This window comes from Oncorhynchus mykiss, chromosome 4 (assembly GCF_057628025.1).
Source record: "Oncorhynchus mykiss isolate SJ-2025 chromosome 4, ASM5762802v1, whole genome shotgun sequence".
Lineage (NCBI taxonomy): Eukaryota > Metazoa > Chordata > Actinopteri > Salmoniformes > Salmonidae > Oncorhynchus > Oncorhynchus mykiss.
The window spans coordinates 79,033,818-79,048,398 of NC_143025.1; the positions used below are offsets into that span (position 1 = coordinate 79,033,818).

The following is a 14,581-nucleotide window of genomic DNA, read 5'->3' on the forward strand; positions in this document are numbered from 1 at the left end:
TTTTAACTGATACAATAATTATGATGGTTCAACGCATTACATGCTTCAAATCAAATTTTATGCGTCATATGTTTCGTAGACAACAGGTGTAGACTAACAGTGAAATGCTTACTTACGGACCCTTCCCAACAATGCAAAGAGACAGAAAATAGAGAAATAATAGAAAAGTAAAACATAATAATAAAATAAATAATAAAAACACGAGAAATTATAACTTGGCTAACTTGGCTAGTCGATGTGCAGGGGTACGAGGTAATTGAGATAGATATGTACATACAGTTGAAGTCGGAAGTTTACATACACAGTAGCCGGATACATTTAAACTCAGTTTTTCACAATTCCTGACATTTAATCCTAGTAAAAATTCCCTGTCTTAGTTCAGTTAGGATCACCACTTTATTTTAAGAATGTGAAATGTCAGAATAATAGTGGAGAGAACTATTTATTTCAGCTTTAATTTCTTTCATCACATTCCCAGTGGGTCAGAAGTTTGCATACACTCAATTAGTATTTGGTCGCATTACCTGTAAATTGTTTAACTTGGGTCAAACGTTTCAGGTAGCCTTCCACAAGCTTCCCACAATAAGTTGGGTGAATTTTGTCCCATTCCTCCTGACAGAGCTGGTGTAACGGAGTCAGGTTTGTAGGACTCCTTGCTTGCACACACTTTTTCAGTTTTGCACACAAATTCTCTATAGGATTGAGGTCAGGGTTTGTGATAGCTACTCCAACACCTTGACTTAGTTGTCTTTAAGCCATTTTGCCACAACATTGGAAGTATACTTGGGGTCATTGTCCATTTGGAAGACCCATTTGCGACCAAGCTTTAACTTCCTGACTGATGTCTTGAGATGTTGCTTCAATATATCCACATCATTTTCCTCCCTGATGATGTCCTCTATTTTGTGAAGTTCACCAGTCCCTCCTGTAGCAAAGCACCCCCACAACAAGATGCTGCCACCCCCATGCTTCACGGTTGGAATGGTGTTCTTCGGCTTGCAAGCCTCCCCTTTTCCTCCAAACAAAACGATGGTCATTATGGCCAAACAGTTCTATTTTTGTTTCATCAGACCAGAGGACATTTCTCCAAAAAGTATGACCTTTGTCCCCATGTGCAGTTGCAAAACGTAGTCTGGCAATTTTATGGCAGTTTTGGAGCACTGGCTTCTTCCTTGCTGAGCGGCCTTTCAGGTTATGTCGATATAGGACTCGTTTTACTGTGGATATAGATACTTTTGCACCTGTTTCCTCCAGCATCTTCACAAGGTCCTTTGCTGTTGTTCTGGGATTGATTTGCACTTTTCACACCAAAGTACGTTCATCTCTAGGAGACAGAACGAGTCTCCTTCTTGAGCGGTATGACAACTGCGTGATCCCATGGTGTTTATTCTTGCATACTATTGATTGTACAGATTAACATGCATTTGGAAATTGCTCCCAAGGATGAACCAGACTTGTGGAGGGCTACAATGTTTTTTCTGAGGTCTTGGCTAATTTCTTTTGATTTTCCCATGATGTCAAGCAAAGTGGCATTGAGTTTGAAGGTAGGCCTTGAAATACATCCATGGGTACACCTCCAATTGACTCAAATTATGTCAATTAGCCTATCAAAAGATTCTAAAGGCATGACAACATTTTCTGGAATTTTCCAAGCTGTTTAAAGGCACAGTCAACTTAGAGTTTGTGAACTTCTGACCCACTGGAATTGTGATACAATGAATTGTAAGTGAAATAATCTGTCTGTAAACAATTGTTGGAAAAATGACTTGTGTCATATGTGCAAGTGTTCCTTGGACAAGCAGGGCAGTAGTATCTAACTAAACATTTGTGTTCCTAGCTCCAGCAGGGCAGTAGTATCTAACTAAATATTTGTGTTCCTAGCTCCAGCAGTGTGGTAGTATCTAACTAAATATTTGTGTTCCTAGCTCCAGCAGGGCAGTAGTATCTAACTAAATATTTGTGTTCCTAGCTCCAGCAGTGTGGTAGTATCTAACTAAATATTTGTGTTCCTAGCTCCAGCAGTGTGGTAGTATCTAACTAAATATTTGTGTTCCTAGCTCCAGCAGTGTGGTAGTATCTAACTAAATGCTTGTGTTCCTAGCTCCAGCAGGGCAGTAGTATCTAACTAAATATTTGTGTTCCTAGCTCCAGCAGTGCAGTAGTATCTAACTCAATGCTTGTGTTCCTAGCTCCAGCAGGGCAGTAGTATCTTACTACATAGGTGTGTTCCTAGCTCCAGCAGTGCAGCAGTATCTAAATTAATGCTTGTGTTCCTAGCTCCAGCAGTGCTGTAGTATTTAACTAAATGCGTGTGTTCCTAGCTCCAACAGTGCAGTAGTGTCTTACTACATGCTTGTATTCCTAGCTCCAGCAGGGCAGTAGTATCTTACTATATAGGTGTGTTCCTAGCTCCAGCAGTGCAGCAGTATCTAAATTAATGCTTGTGTTCCTAGCTCCGGCAGTGCAGTAGTGTCTAACTAAATGCTTGTGTTCCTAGCTCCAGCAGTGCAGTAGTATCTAACTCAATGCTTGTGTTCCTAGCTCCAGCAGGGCAGTAGTATCTTACTACATAGGTGTGTTCCTAGCTCCAGCAGTGCAGCAGTATCTAAATTAATGCTTGTGTTCCTAGCTCCGGCAGTGCAGTAGTATCTAACTCAATGCTTGTGTTCCTAGCTCCAGCAGGGCAGTAGTATCTTACTACATAGGTGTGTTCCTAGCTCCAGCAGTGCAGCAGTATCTAAATTAATGCTTGTGTTCCTAGCTCCAGCAGTGCTGTAGTATTTAACTAAATGCGTGTGTTCCTAGCTCCGGCAGTGCACTAGTATCTAACTTAATGCTTGTGTTCCTGGCTCCGGCAGTGCAGTAGTGTCTAACTAAATGCTTGTGTTCCTGGCTCCAACAGTGCATTAGTATATAGCTAAATGCTTGTGTTCCTAGCTCCAGCAGTGTGGTAGTATCTAACTAAACATTTGTGTTCCTAGCTCCAGCAGTGCAGTAGTATCTAACTAAATGCTTGTGTTCCTAGCTCCAGCAGTGCAGTAGTATCTTACTAAATGCCTGTGTTCCTAGCTCCAGCAGGGCAGTAGTATCTAACTAAATATTTGTGTTCCTAGCTCCAGCAGTGTGGTAGTATCTAACTAAATGCCTGTGTTACTACTGCCCTGCTGGAGCTAGGATCTAACTAAATGCTTGTGTTCCTAGCTCCTGCAGTGCAGTGAACACCATCCACATGACCAGATGTCCTTACTGGATGCCATGAATCCGAGGTGTGGAGACACTTCTCCTGAAGACTGCCCGGGTTGGATATGATATTCCAGAAGATACTTCCCCAGAGAAAACATAAGATGTGATGTTGATGAGAACTTGTGGTCAAATGCAGGAGAGAGGGAGAACTAGAACACTCACAGTACTGTACAGTATGAGTGATTCTACTATACATGTAGTTGATGTTTTTTTTCAATTATTGCAGCCCTGGAATTTGTTTTATGTTTCAGCTTTTTGTTTTTCACAAGTAAATTATTATATGCAAAGATATAGAAAAATATTGACGCAAATTGCTGCATTTCTGATGAATTATTGTTACATACAGTTGAAGTTGGAAGTTTACATCCACTTAGGTTGGAGTCATTAAACCTCGTTTTTTTCATCCACTCCACACATTTCTTCAAACTGTAGTTTTGGCCAGTCGGTTAGGACATCTACTTTGTGCATGACACAAGTCACTTTTCCAACAATTGTTTGCAGACAGATTATTTCACTTATAATTCATTGTATCACAATTCCAGTGGGTCAGAAGTTTACATACACTAAGTTGACTGTGCCTTTAAACAGCTTGGAAAATTCCAGAAAATGATGTCATGGCTTCAGAAGCTTCTGATAGGCTAATTGACATAATTTGAGTGCCTCTTTGCTTGATATCATGGAAAAATCAAAAGAAATCAGTCAAGACCTCAAAAAATTGTGGACCTCCACAAGTCTGGTTCATCCTTGGGAGCAATTTCCAAACGCCTGAAGGTACCACGTTCATCTCTACAAACAATAGTACGCAAGTATAAACACCATGGGACCACGCAACTGTCATACCACTCAGAAAGGAGATGTGTTCTGTCTCCTAGAGATGAACGTGCAAATCAATCCCAGTACAACAGCAAAGGACCTTGTAAAGATGCTGGAGGATCAGGTACAAAATTATCTATATCCACAGTAAAATGAGTCCTATAACGCCATAACCTGAAAGGCCGCTCAGCAAGGAAGAAGCCACTGCTTCAAAACTGCCATAAAAAAGCCAGACTACGGTTTGCACATGGGGGCAAAGGTCATACTTTTTGGAGAAATATCCTCTGGTCTGATGAAACAAACATAACTGTTTGGCCATAATACCCATTGTTAAGATTGGAAGAAAAAGGGGGATGCTTGCAAGCCGAAGAACACCATCCCAACCATGAAGCATGGGGGTGGCAGCATCATGTTGTGGGGGTGCTTTGCTGCAGGGGGGACTGGTGCACTTCACAAAATTGATGGCATCATGAGGTGGAAAAATTGTGGCTATATTGAAGCAACATCTCAAGACATCAGTCAGGAAGTTAAAGCTTGGTCGCAAATGGGTCTTCCAAATGAACAATGACCCCAAGCATACTTCCAAAGTTGTGGCAAAGTGGCTTAAGGACAACAAAGTCAAGGTATTGGAGTGGCTATCACAAAGCCCTGACCTCAATCCAGTAGAAAATTTGTGGGCAGAACTGAAAAAGTGTGTGCAAGCAAGGAAGCCTACAAACCTGACTCAGTTACACCAGCTCTGTCAGGAGGAATGGGTCAAAATTCACTTGTGGAAGGCTGCCCAAAATGTTTGACCCAAGTTAAACAATTTACAGGAAATGCTACCAAATACTAATTGAGTGTATGTAAACTTCTGACTCACTGGGAATGTTATGAAAGAAATTATAGCTGAAATAAATCATTCTCTCTACTATTATTCTGACATTTGACATTCTTAAAATAAAGTGGTGATCCTAACTGACCTAAGACAGGGAGTTTTTACTTGGATTAAATGTCAGGAATTGTGAAAAACTGTGTTTAAATGTATTTGGCTAAGGTGTATGTAAACCTCCGTAAACTTCAACTTTATATCGTAGCAGTCTCTAAGGTGCAGGGGTTGAGTGGTAGTCGTCTGGTGATGGTTATTGAACAGTCTGATGGCCTTGAGATAGAAGCTGTTTTTCAGTCTATTGGTCCCAGCTTTGATGCACCTGTTCTGACCTCACCTTCTGGATGATAGTGTGGTGGTCAGGCCGTGGCTCAGGTGGTGGATGTCCTTGATGATCTTTTTTGCCTTCCTGTGACATCGGGTGCTGTAGGTGTCCTGGAGGGCAGGCAGTGTGCCCCCGGTGATGCATTGGGCAGACCGCACCACCCTCTGGAGAGCCCTGCAGTTGCGGGCAGTGCAGTTGCCTTACCAGGCATTGATACAGCCCCACAGGATAAACAGGGAGTACAGGAGGAGGCTGAGCATGGGGCCCCTGTGTTGAGGATTAGCGAAGTGAAGGAGTTGTTTCCTACCTTCACCCCCTTGGGGCGGCCAGTCAGGAAGTCCAGGACCCAGTTGCACAGGGCAGGGTTGAGACCCAGGGCCTCCAGCTTGATGATGAGCTAGGAGGGTACTATGGTGTTGAAGGCTGAGCTATAGTCAATGAACAGCATTCTGGCATATGTATTCCTCTTGTACAGATGGAATAGGACGGTGTGCAGTGTGATTGCGATCATCTGTGGATCTATTGGGGCGGTAAACAGATTGATGTGGGTCTAGGGTGTCAGGGAAGGTAGAGTTGATATGATCCTTAACTAGCCTTTCAAAGCACTTCATGATGTCATTCGGGAGTCTCAACTTTTTCAACAGGACCTCCTATGTGTGAAATGTTTTATAGTAAAGACATGTAATTTAATCTAAAAATGTATGACCTTTTAATGTGTCATGAACACAACCAGTCATGATGTTGTCATCTGGTTGTCAAACAATTCTCCTAAAAAAGTAGGTTAAGTAGGTTACCTGCCTAAGTTCTTCTACTCCAAAATAAGTCCAGCATCCGATTAGTGCCCCCCATTTGAATGGAATGGGACATCTATTACAAACACCATAAGTGTAGTGACATTCAACCTACAAAGTGCTGTGTATTCGTGCATGGCAAGGGAAGCCAGGCTTACCAAAAAATGTTTACATTAAAAAAAGAAACAAACTTATACAAGTTATTTCTCATCCGTGTCTATCGTTTCATACCTTTAGTTCAACTCGCAAGAGGCTGAACCTATTTCACCAGAGAAAGCATCTGAGCGAGGCAAACAGCGACCCTCTTTCTTAGCATCTGTAACAAGTATGAATAAAGTGGTTTTGATTTAGAAAAGAAAACAGAGAGAGAGAGAGAGAGAGAGAGAACCAGTCCTTTGAAAGCTATAAGCCTTGGGACTGAGAACTCTCTGAAGAGCTGGAATCAGACATGCACAATCAGTTCCCCTCTTAAATCTCCTTTCCAGACCCATCTACTTCAACATTCTGCTCTTAATTACCTTCTATTTCTTCTATAGCAGGGTCACAGCCAGTACTAACATCCGCCATCTCTATCTATCTGTCTGTCTCACTGTTTCTCCATCTTTCCACTCTCTCTCACTTATTCCGTCTCTCCTGCCTTGCAAAAGCTGCATCATATTCTGACTGTATAGGCAAGGGGTTAGATTGGTGGCATAAATGCAGTCTCCCCCTCCCAAACAAAGCAATCATCTGCTCTTAAGAGGCCAATCGTGCATGGCTGCATGCTGAATGGGCTGCAGAAAATTAGCCTCTCCACACACCACTCTGTAAGCAACTGTGTGTTCAGAACACAGTAATTAAAAAACAATGAGTTTCACACAAAGCCTCCAGAGAAAGCCTGCCTCCACTGCCAAGTGCATTTACTCCGCTCCTCCCATCCCTTTGCTACACCTTAGCTTTCCCAAAGGAAAAAATGCATCTCCTTTCAAACCCTGAGCACCTCTCTCTGTCAAACCCTCTCTCCCACTCTCCTTCTCTCTCTTTTCCTCCCCCTCTCTCCTTCTCTCTCTTTTCTTCCCTCTCTCCCTCTCTATTCGCCTCTCTATCCCTCTTTCCAGTCTAGGCCAACTGTGTAACATCCTGCACCTTACCTCAGAAAACAATAACCTACAGCTCTCTCTCACCCTCCCTTTCTCCAGTCTTTTTTAGGGGCCAGGGCCTCAGTGGGACCACTGTTTCCGTTTCTCCACTCCTGTCTGTTACTTTGGCTTGCTCCCTGCTTTCTCTCTACCTCCGCTCCACTCTCATCCCTCCTTCCCTCGCTCCCTTTGTTTGGTGCCTGGTCCAGAAGAGCTGGGTTTAATTAGTTTCTGTTGGGTTAATTAAGGGGGAAAAGTTAGGGGGTTGGACCAGAACAAAAGCAGGTCAGACTGGCTGGACTGACGCAGTTGCTCGGGAGCGGTTGCCAGATTCCAGCGTTTAGATTAAAATGGCCTCTCAGCGCCTGGAGTGGACCTAGCTGTCAGACAACCAGAAATTCACTGTCTAGGGACAGATTTCACCGCACATGTAATGGTAACCCAATGTAGAAATGTTAGAATAGGTTTTTGGATTTACTTTTAGACTGCAGTGGATGGAATAAATGATTATGATGAAGTATTTATTTTAGAAACATGGCATGTTGAAGAAACGAGCTATAATGTCTCTATTTTTCCACAGCTACTTTATAAACAAGTAAAAACACAGAGTCACTATAGCTGGCTAATTTCTTAATTTGAGAGTGTTCTGTGTTTCTCTTTCAAATGCTGGTTCACATCTCTCTGTCAAGAATAGGAACTGCCTCCAAGCCATTGTGAATACCTGCTCTAAACTCACCGGGGTGCCTCTCAGAAGTTTGGCCTCATTCTTTGAGCTGCAGGCCAGGAGGAAGGCCAATGACATCCTGGTGGACAGCACCCATGTCCTCAACCCGCAGTTCAAACTGCTCCCCCTTGGACGTCTCCTGCGCTGTCTCAAGTGCTCCACCAATAGGTGCAGGGCCTTGTTTGTGCCCGAGGCCATCCGCCTGGTTAACATGACCATCAAGGAAGATCTAGGGACTACTCTAGAGATAGTTTAGACCTGAAATTAACTAAGAACTGTGGCTACCATTAACTTTAAGTTTCTTAAATTGCACCATGCACTTTTAATTGATGCCTTAAGTGTTCATATTACATTCTTTCTACTGTCTGTCTGTGTGTTTGTCCTATTGAAGCACCCTATCAGCCCTGAAAGAATTGCCCCTCATGGATGAATTAAGTTGTATTGTTTCTTATTTTCTCCATTTCTTTCTTTTTGTTTTTTGGAGTTTATGTGCATTGTTTTGTATTGCTAGGTATTACTGCACAGTTGGAGCTAGAAACATTTTGCTGCACCTACGATAACATCTTCAAATCTGTGTACTCAACCAATAAACTTTGATTTGATTTGGAGGCAGGTTGGCTGGAATCAACTGTATCTAGTCTTTCCTGGGGTGCTGTTTTATGTTTATTTGTCTTTGGATGCTGCATTAGTTAGTGATGAGCCAGTAGTGCTGTGTTTGCCTGGTTGCCAGTCTTCTTCAGCTGTAGCCAACTCTTCTGTCTTTTGCTGTCTTGCCGACATGGTGCTGTGTTCATGCCCAAGTACTGCAGTAGACCAAAGAAAGATCATTCTCATACATTCATTATTTTTCCCATTCTGCAAGAGGTGTGATGCACACATCAAACGATGAGAGTTAGGACTACAAACTGTATTTGTCAGTGTAATTATTCAAACAGGACTGCAGGATATCCTCAAAACATCACATTCTCTTTTAACACATGAGAAATATGACAAAGCAAGTATTGTACTGAATCCATGACCTTGAACACCTTGGCCTTGAACGGGAATGAGATGAAGAGATACAGTGGGTCCTTTTGACACATCTTGTGGAGTCAGGCTTTAACTGAGAGGAGGAAGGAGAGGGCTTGGGTGAAGTGATACGAGTCATAGGATATTGAAGTGGAGAGAAAGGGATTGGCATGATAAGGAGATGACAGAGATGAATGAGAGGTGAGGGGAGGGGATGGAGAGGAGAGGAGAGGAGAGGAGAGGAAGCGCATTTGGTTTAATATACAGTAGAGATGTAAAATATACATATATGTAAAATGTGTTGGAGAGGAAAGATGAGTAAAGGAGAGGAAAAAATGTAAAGTATGACATGGCGATTTGAGCCATTATGGAGATGAAAAAGAGAAGGATGAGAGGCGGATGGAGGAGAGCAGTGCACTGGGCAGCTCTGGCAGTGTAGCGGCCCCTCACAGTGAGACGGTCCCGGGGCCCTTTAGACGGGCGCCAACACAGCAGGGAGGAGAGACACGTACAGAGATAGTGGGATGGATGAAGGGGGAGAAAGGATGGAGGGAGAGAAGGAACACTGAAAGAGGGGGTGGAAAAGGAAGAGAGTGAGTGGGAAGGGGAGAGTAAAAGGGAAAGAAGGGTGACATTGAAAAAGAAAAGGAAGGGAAGGTATGGTATGGGTGAGAGAGAGAGAGAGGGGGAAACAGAGTGAGAGGGAGAGGGAGGGAGAGAGGGAGAGAGAGGGACAGAGAGAGGGAGAGAGAGAGGGAAACAGAGTGAGAGGGACAGGGAGGGAGAGAGGGAGAGAGAGGGACAGAGAGAGGGAGAGAGAGAGAGGGGGAGAGGGAGGGAGAGAGGGAGAGAGAGGGACAGAGTGAGGGAGAGAGAGAGAGGGGGAGAGAGAGAGAAGAGAAGAGAGGGAGAGAGAGTGAGTGGGAGAGAGAGAGAGAGAAAGAAAGAAAGAAAAAAAGAAAGAAAGAAAGAAAGAAAAAGAAAGAAAGAAAGAAAGAAAGAGAGAAAGGGTGTACTGGCTAGTCTTTATCAGCACTCCGAATCGAGGCGTGTGAACAGTGATCCAAGTCAACCATCTGCTGAGGACAGATAAGCCTGGGAGAGACAGCCATTGAGCTGTCACTCAGGGTGCAGGAGAGAAAAATAAATGAAGAGAGAAAGAGAGATGGAAAGAGAGAGAGAGGGGAGGGGATAAAAATAGAGAGAATGGAAAAAGTGAGTGGGAAAATCAACAAAAAGGTAGAAAACAAGGGAAAGAGAGGATGAGAAAACAGAAACAGTCATTATAAGGAGGAAGCTGGAAGAACCGTGGCATGATGATAATTTTCATTATCAGGGATCAGAGGAAGTCTTATCTCTCCCTTCGTCTCACCTGTTTATCATGTTATCATCCATACATTATCCATTTGTTATCCATATGTTATCCATGTCCTCCAAAACTGGTACACTACTGGTCCCAGTCTGCAGACGCAACAGAAGAGAAGGGTTGATACATTCAGTAAGCATGTCATAATCTGTGCACCATAATACCCTCTCTCTACACACAAACACACACATATAAAGCCCATATAAAGCTCTTTGTAACAGAATAATGATGGCAGGTTGGTGTCAGCCCAGGGGAGTATAACTAGCTAACCAGCGCTCCCTTGAAAAAGAGATTCATATCTCAATGGGACTGACCTGACCTGTTTAAATCGAAAGGTTGCTGGATCGAAACCCCGAGCTGACAAGGTAAAATTGTGTCGTTCTGCCCCTGAACAAGGCAGTTCACCCACTGTTCCTTAGTAGGCCATCATTGTAAATAAGAATTTGTTCTTCAGGATTGGTGGGTCCCCTGTGGGACAGTTGAGCTAACGTAGGCTAATGCGATTAGCATGAGGTTGTAAGTAACAAGAACATTTCCCAGGACCTAGACATATCTGATATTGGCAGAAAGCTTATATTCTTGTTAATCTAACTGCATTGTCCAATTCACAGTAGCTATTACAGTGAAATAATACCATGCTATTATTTGACGAGAGTGCACAGTTAGGAACATGAGAAATTATTAATAAACACATTAGGCACATTTGGGCAGTCTTGATGCAACATTTTGAACAGAAATGCAATGGTTCATTGGATCAGACAAAAACTTTGCACGTACACTGCTGCCAGCTAGTGGCCAGTATATAAATTACACCTGGACTGAAATAATACATTAATGCCTTTCTCTTGCATTTCAAAGATGATGGTACAAAAGAATTCAACAAAAGGTTGTTTTTTTCTTTGTCTTATCTTTTACCAGTTCTAATGTGTTATATTCTCCTACATTCCTTTCATATTTCCACAAACTTCAAAGTGTTTCCTTTCAAATGGTACCTAGAAAATGCATATCATTGCTTCAGGGCCTGAGCTACAGGCAGTTAGATTTGGGTATGTCATTTTAGGTGAAATTGAACAAAAGGGGCCGATCCTTATTAACTGACTTACCTAGTTAAATAAAGGTTAAATAAAAATGATATATAATAATTGAGGATGAATACAACCAGTCATATCTGAGCTGCAGGTTGATATGGGATACATCCCAAATGACACCCCATTCCCTACATTAGGGATGGGCAACTGGCGGCCCGCAGCCTCCCTTTTGAAGTCCCTCGAATCCCAAAAATGTATACAGTACCAGTTTTTTTTACTATTTTCTACATTGTAGAATAATAGTGAAGACATCAAAATTATGAAATAACATATATGGAATCAAGTAGTAACCTAATCAAACAAATCAAAATATATTTTATATTTGAGATTCTTCAAAGTATCCACCCTTTGCCTTGAGTGACAGCTTTGCACACTCTTGGCATTCTCTCAACCAGCTTCATGAAGTAGTTACCTGGAATGCATTTCAATTAACAGGTGTGCTTTGTTAAAAGTTAAGTTGTGGAATTTCTTTCCTTCCTAATGCGTTTAAGCCAATCAGTTGTGTTGTGACAAGGTAGGGGTGGTATTCAGAAGACAGCCCTATTTGGTAAAAATGGCAAGAATAGCTCAAATAAGCAAAGATAAACAACAGTCCATCATTACTTTAAACACGAAGGACAGTCAATACAGAACATTTCAAGAACCTGTCACTCCCTGACCTTAGAGATCCTTTTTATGTCTCTATTTTGGTTTGGTCAGGGCGTGAGTTGGGGTGGGCATTCTATGTTTTGTGTTCTATGTTTTCTATTTCTTTGTGTTTGGCCGGGTATGGTTCTCAATCAGGGACAGCTGTCTATTGTTGTCTCTGATTGGGAACCATACTTAGGTGCCCTTTTTTCCCACTTGTGTTTGTGGGAGGTTGACTTTGTTTAGAGCACTTTGCTTGTGAGCTTCACGGTTGTTTTTGTAGTGTTTATTGTTTTGTTTGGCGTCATTTGGATGAATAAAGAAAATGTACGCTCACAACGCTGCACCTTGGTCCGCTCCTTCCAACATCCGTGACAGTACCTCCCACCACCAAAGGACCAAGCAGCCTGGTGAAAGGGACTCCTGGACAGGTGAGCAGCGCTACCTGGAGTATGAGACAACCTGGGAGGAGATAGAGAGGTGGTCGGTCGACCCAGGGAGAGTGCCGGAGCCCGCCTGGGATTCTCTAGAACAGTGCGAGGAGGGATACCGGAGAATGGAGTTGGCGACACGAAAACGGCTGGCAAGGAAGCCCAAGAGGCAGCCTCCCAATTTTTTGGGAGGGGCACACAGGGAGTGTGGCAGAGTCAGGTATAGACCTGAGCCAACTCCCGTGCTTACCGTGGCGAGCATGAGACTGGTCAGGCCCCGTGCTATTAGGTGATGCTCACGGTGTCGAGGCGGAGCATTCACAGGCCGGTGTGCTCGGTGCCAGCGTCCCACATTTGCAGGGTGGAAGCTGGCATCCAGCCAGAACGGATGGGGCCAGCTCTGCGCTCGAGACCGCCAGTGCACCTCCACGGCCCAGTGTATCCGGTGCCTCGGCCAAAGAAGAGGCCCAGCCTGGTGAGTCCTGTGCCTGCCTCCTGTCCGGCGCTGCCAGAGTCGCCCTCCTGTCCGGCGCTGCCAGAGTCGCCCTCCTGTCCGGAGCTGCCAGACTCGCCCTCCTGTCCGGGGCCCGTGGCAAGGGTCTCCAGTACGGGGTCGGACTGGAGACTGGCCCGTTCCAGAGGCGCCATCTAAGTGGGCCAAGCCTGAGGTGGAGCGGGGTCCACGTCCCGCACCAGAGCCACCATCGTGGATAGATGCCCAGGAACTTCAGGAAAGAGTGCTGGCAGACAATATCACTTTTGGGAATGTGAATATGGTCAGCACAACAACAATTGCCAGAGTACGCGTGCTTAGCCCGGTGCAGTACATTGCAGCGCCTCGTATCGGCCAGGCTAGAGTGGGCATCGAGCCAGGTGCCATGAAGCCGGCTCAGCGCGTCTCCAGTGCGTCTCCTCGGGCCAGTGTACATGGCACCAGCCTTACGCTTGGTGTCCCCGGTTCGCCAGCACAGCCCAGTGCGGGCTATTCCACCTCGCCGCACTGGCCTGGCTACGGGAAGCATTCAACTAGGTAAGGTTGGGCAGGCTCGGTGCTCAAGAGCTCCAGTGCGCCTTCACGGTCCAGTCTATCCGGTGCCACCTCCACGCACGCACCAGCCCTCTGGTGGCAGCCCCCCTCACCAGGTGCACCTTTGGGGGGGGGGGGGGGGGGGGTACTGTCCCGTTCTGACCTTAGTTCCTTTGTTATGTCTTTGTTTTAGTATGGTCAGGGAGTGAGTTGGGTGGGTTGTCCTCCGATCCTTCTCGCTACTCCTCCACAGAAGAGGAGGACGAGATCCGTTACAGAAACACCCACCACCAAAGGACCAAGCAGCGTGGTCAGAAGAGGAGGACGAGATCCGTTACAATAATTCACTGTATCACAATTCCAGTGGGTCAGAAGTTTACATACACTAAGTTGACTGTGCCTTTAAACAGCTTGGAAAATTCCAGAAAAGTATGTCATGGCTTTAGAAGCTTCTGATAGGCTAATTGACATAATTTGAGTCAATTGGAGGTGTACCTGTGGATGTATTTCAAGGCCCACCTTCAAACTCAGTGCCTCTTTGCTTGACATCATGGGAAAATAAAAAGAAATCAGTCAAGACCTCAGAAAAAAATTGTAGACCTCCAGAAGTCTGGTTCATCCTTGGGAGCAATTTCCAAATCCTGAAGGTACCATGTTCATTATTGCAAACATTAATACACAAGTATAAACTACATGGACCAAGCAGCCATCATACCGCTCAGGAAGGAGACACGTTCTGTCTCCTAGAGGTGAATGTACTTTGGTGTGAAAAGTGCAAATCAATCCCAGAACAACAGCAAAGGACCTTGTGAAGATGCTGGAAACAGGTACAAAAGTATCTATATCCACAGTAAAATGAGTCCTATATCGACATAACCTGAAAGGCCGCTCAGCAAGGAAGAAGCCAGTGCTCCAAAACCGCCATTAAAAAGCCAGACTACAGTTTTCAACTGCACATGGGGACAAAGATCATACTTTTTGGAGAAATCTCATCTGGTCTGATGAAACAAAAATAGAACTGACCATAATGACCATCGTTATGTTTGGAGGAAAAAGGGGAAGCTTGCAAGCCGAAGAACACCATCCCAACCGTGAAGGACGGGGTGGCAGCATCTTGTTGTGGGGGTGCTTTGCTGCAGGGGGGACTGGTGC

At 44.4% G+C, this 14,581-nt stretch overlaps 1 long non-coding RNA gene across 6 annotated transcripts; it reads right to left on the reverse strand.

The window, feature by feature from the left end:
- Positions 1-3,558: 3,558 nt before the first annotated feature.
- Positions 3,559-10,817, reverse strand: LOC149984148 (uncharacterized). 6 transcript variants are annotated; one of them, XR_016495452.1, is made up of 4 exons: positions 10,263-10,372; positions 7,880-9,005; positions 6,272-6,356; positions 3,559-5,768 (listed from the first exon to the last, which is right to left on the reverse strand). It is a non-coding gene; the product is annotated as an uncharacterized LOC149984148 (long non-coding RNA). The 6 variants fall into 6 exon arrangements; XR_016495448.1 differs by having other exon boundaries at positions 6,272-9,005; positions 10,263-10,746; XR_016495451.1 differs by having other exon boundaries at positions 3,559-6,356.
- Between the last annotated feature and the right edge of the window lie 3,764 nt (positions 10,818-14,581).